The 4,940-nt window shown below is 43.5% G+C and overlaps 1 protein-coding gene across 6 annotated transcripts in view; it reads right to left on the bottom strand.

Moving 5' to 3' along the window:
- The window catches only part of Tmem164 (transmembrane protein 164), a 485,414-nt gene that overhangs the window by 357,566 nt on the left and 122,908 nt on the right, over positions 1 to 4,940 (bottom strand). The gene's annotated exons all lie outside the window — the stretch shown is intronic.

Below are 4,940 nucleotides of genomic sequence, written 5' to 3'. Positions count from 1 at the left end.
ATATGTATACATTATATATATATACATAAAATACTAATAATACTCTGTAGAATACATTTGAAGAAACAACGTTATAGTTCCACTCTTGGAAAAGCAGATGGCAGAGAATTTAAAAGTTTACTTCTCATTTGAAAAGAACATTCAATGGAGGGTTTAAGAAACTCATATTCAAATAAAAAAGAAAAGAGGAACCCTAGGTGTGGTCAAGTCCAGCTCCCAGAATAATGCGTTTCCCCATGGGATCCCTGGGTGTCTGTTGAGGGTTTACCCTATTTTAGAGTGAGTACTAAGGAGAGCAGCCAATTCTGACAGTTTTCCAGAAAGACCTTCCTTGCCCTCCCCACATCCAACACTCTCTCACCCATTTCCTATCTCTCTCGAAACAGAAGTGCTGAGAGGCTGAAAAAGAATGTAAGGATATGCTGTATGAAATCCTCAACGAATTAATTTTTAAAAGACCAAAATGAAAAAAAAAGACAACATAAAATAAAACTCAGTGCTGGACTACTAACTCTGGAGGAAAAAAAACTGCCAGGTGGTTCATCCAAGGCAAAGTCTCAAGCCCTGGAGCACACACCTACACACACCCACACACAATACACACAGACACCAAGGCAAGCCCAGGAGACAAGAACTCCAGAGAAGGTGTCAGCTGCTTCCCTGCTCCATTCAGTGCAAGCGCAGAATCAAGTCTGTGTGCTAATGAGAGGAAACAGTAATAGGAACTAAAGCACATGAGCCCAAGGTTGCCTTGTGCCAGGAGCTGAAACCAAGACTTGGCAGCATTCCCAGAATGGTAGCTGGGCCAACTATGGACCCTGGACACAGACAATGGGTCTTGACTACAGAATTCCACACTGAAGGAAAATTTCCCAGGAGCTGAGATTATACACAGCTACTACTTTATGTTCACAGAGGAATGTCTAAACCCAGAAAAGGAGACAAGGTTCCAAACCAGTCTGCAGAACACGCCACAGCTGGTTATGCCATCTGTCACACAGCATCACTAGCAGAAGGTATGGCAGCCTAAGAGACTCCAATGTGAACCTAATTGATATGGTTAAGAATGATTATAGTGGTTTTAATTTGGGGTATTATTTATGCTTTTCAAATATTTTTATACAAAGAGCTATTCAATCTCTCACCTTTGATAGATAAGGAACCTAAGGCACAGAGGCAAATGAGGGGTTAGGGGGTAGGGGTAACAATTATTTCAATGAAGTCACCTAAAACGAGACAAGGAATCCCAGGATGCTTTGACTCTCTGGGTAAAGTCATAACACTGACCACTCTCCAAAATGAGCCTGAAGTCAGGCTACCATCCCATAGTATGGAACACAAAACAAAATCAAGGTAGTGTGTCCAACAGTCACTGTGAATTGCCATGCGATTTCCACTGCCCACCTGTACCCTGTACCCTGTACCCATTTGCCCATGCCTCCTGTAGAGCCCTCTGAGAAAGCAAAGCATCCACCTGCATGTCCTGGTAGGCGGCTAAGCACACTGGCTTTAAGCTTGCTATGTCTGTGTTCGAGATTTGACTCTGTTACTCAACATGCCTATGTCTTTGGGCAAGTCACCTAACCACTCCACTCAATTTCTTGAGATCAACTAAATGGAAAGAATTATGGTGTTCTAAGATAGATATATAATTTATATAGTGCTTCATGAGGGACAAGAACTACTATGACAGAAACATTTTGTAAACTATTAACTCTACTGCCTCAACTATCTGTTTTTCAGATAAGAAACTGGGGCCCAGAAAGGTAAGATAACTTACATCTCATTGTGGAGGCAGGATTCAAATGCATGCATGCTGACCTCAAATAGATAATCTCAGGCAGTATACATTCAGTTTTTACTCAGTATCTTTTTTTTTGGGGGGGGGTTGATTCCAAGATCCCACTACCACATTCCAAAATCTGAAGATGTTCAAGTCCCTAGCAAAAAAGTAATGCAGCCCTTGTATATAAACATCTGCCTAGACATTTTAGGGTTGGGGGATTCTATTCCACTTTTTAATTTTCCTTTTACTTCATGTGTATGGGTGGTTTGCCTGCATGTATGTCTGTGTGCCACGAGCATGCAGTATCCACAGAAGTCAGAGAGGTCATATGATCCCCTGGAACTGGAGTTATATGTGGTTTGAGCTCCATGTGGGTTCTGGGAATTGAACCTGAGTCCTCTGGAAGAGCAAACAGTGCTCGTAGCCACCTAACTATCTCTCCAGACCCCTTTAATTAATAATCCATTTATTTATTTTAGGTGTATATGTGTATGCCTGAGTGTATACACTGCAGGTGCCACAGTGGCCAGGAGGGCACCAGGCCTCCAGAAACAAAGTTACAAGTGGCTGTGAGCTGCCCAATGTGGGTCCTGGGAACTGAACCTGGGTCCTCTGAAAGAACAGGGCATATACTCTTAACCACTGAGCCACCTCTCTAGTACCTGCCTAGATATTTTAGACCAGGCCTGGTCACATGGCCCCATGACAAATATGAAGGCAGGCCACACACACATGTGTAAATGACAATGTCATGTCACAATGTCAAAAGGCTAGATATCCCTGTTAAATTATATATAGATGACTTATAATCCCTAATGTAAATGTCAATGCTGAAAAAAGAGAGCCCTCATACTGTGCTGAGCAGTGAATAACAACAAAAGTCTGAACTTGTTTAGCATAGACTTGTGTTTCCAATACATGCAATCCAGTCAGTGTATCTGTTCATGCAGAATCTATGGTCGACACATCTATGGCTGAAGAACTCTACTCTGCCCTGCTCAGTACCCCCTCCAAAAGCCTGCCCCACAGAAGGTGCTGATGCAGAAGGCCACTGTTATCAACCAGAGTGGTAACAGTGATAGCAAAGATGGGTGCTGTCATGGAACTAGAACATGTCTCTACTTGTTTCTCTACATTTTTATGTGGCCCAGTCCCTTCCTGTTCAAATGATCACCACCTTCATAGTCTGCTCTGCCCGATGTCACTCCCACACATGTCAGAGTGGCTAATCTTTGCCTGTAATGAAGGTTTCCTGAGCCTCTTTACCAGACCTCATCTGGAGTACCCAAGACCCTGTTCCCACCTATTCAAATGCATGCAGTGAGGGGTGTCTCACTCCCATTTGAGAGTTCCCTACAATTTGATGCCACAAAGAAAGGTGAAATAAGAACAGAGGCCAAATCACAAGGATTAGGCAGGGGGAAGACACAACGGTGGCAATGTGGGAGAATGGAGAGAAAAGGACAACAGAACTGAGAGCTATAGAGCCATCACACTAACAGGAGGAATAAGGGAGCAAAAACCAATCTAAAACTCACAACTACAACAAAAAAGAAGGGAGCCAAATGGCAGCTGAAAATCCAGCATTTACCACTTAATAGCAAATCATACTTACTAAGCACTTCTATTAAGCACTGTGTGATGTGTTAAATAAACTTTTCTGCATTATTGTAACATTTAATTAGTGCAAATTTCCAATGCAGTTGTTATACAGGAGGAAATGGCTAGACACATTTGACAGATAAGAAAAACTTAATGGCTTTTTTTCCACAGCAAACATCCTGGGGCAACAGCCACAGCCTCCTTCCCTGGGGTGACAGCCACAGCCTTCCTATGCTGATGCAACTCCAAGTCAAAAGCAACAAAAAAGGCGAAAGATTTATACGATCTGAAGAGAAACTAGGCAGTTTGGATGCTCAACTTACTAAACCTGGATGGAGGTGGGCGGTCCTTGGACTTCCCACAGGTCAGGGAACCCTGATTGCTCTTCAAGCTGATGAGGGACAGTGACTTGATCGGGGGAGGCGGAGGAAAATGGGAGGTGGTGGCGGGGAGGCGGCAGAAATCCTTAATAAATAAATAAATTTAAAAAATAAAATAAATAAAAAAAATGTTGATTGTTTCAAGGTCCTGATTAAAAAAAAAAGGTTATGAGCAAAACAGATCATTAACTTTTTTTCCCTCACTTCCAAGTCAAGATGATTTTTAGCATAAAAGGAAATCAGATGAGAAAATTATCAAATCCGTGTCCAGAACAAAGGCCACAATTTGCTTCCTTCCATCTCACAAACCTGATCATAGTTTTTGCTGTGGAGACAGAGCCCACTGGACCCTCCATCCTGGTTTCTACTACAATCACCAAAAGGTGGCCAAGACACCGGGTGATCTGGAAAAACCAGAGTTCTAACTTCCCCATGTCTCTGTCCGTCCCCTCCTCTGTCTCATTTCTCACTTTTTGAAGTCCTCCTCTATATTCTGGGTCCCTCTGGTCATCATTAACACCATCCCCTCTATTCTTCATCACAGCCCAACACTTTCTTATTCTAAAATACTTCAGTAGCTCCGTGAAGACGCTGATGTCCTCACGGGCCTCTCAAGGGACAGCTGCTCCCCTTCCCCTCACTGCAGGCTCTTCACTGCTTGGGTGATGCACTTGCCTTAGCTAGCAGAGCTACTCCGAAGTCAGGTGGAATGTGGGTCTGAACTGCAAGAGAGCTGGAGAAGGTGAGAAGAGATGCAAACGAGACAAGTGTACCTAGGTTACAAAATGGGTGTAGACACACATATGCTGGATGAAATTGTGAAATGCGCAGAACTCATACCAGGTTCTTCAAGCACTCCAAAGTAACACCTTATGACCTTCACTTTGCAGACCCCACCCTCTTTCAAGAAGACAATGGATGTGGAGATGGAAGCTCTAGCTAAGAGGCAGTGGCAATACAGAGGCATAACTATTAATACTGGAAAAGGCTAAATGCATTTATAGACTGGAAGTAGATCGAGAGAAGTGCAAACAGCAAAAGCAGAAGGTACTAGACAGAGGACAGGGCTCAAAACACAGAGTAGCCGGGCGATGGTGGCGCACGCCTTTAATCCCAGCACTCAGGAGGCAGAGGCAGGCGGATCTCTGTGAGTTCGAGACCAGCCTGGTCTA

This window comes from Microtus ochrogaster, unplaced genomic scaffold (assembly GCF_000317375.1).
Source record: "Microtus ochrogaster isolate Prairie Vole_2 unplaced genomic scaffold, MicOch1.0 UNK107, whole genome shotgun sequence".
Taxonomy (NCBI): Eukaryota; Metazoa; Chordata; class Mammalia; order Rodentia; family Cricetidae; genus Microtus; species Microtus ochrogaster.
Note: the sequence above shows the minus strand (reverse complement) of the source record. Positions and strands in the feature narration are given on the sequence as shown.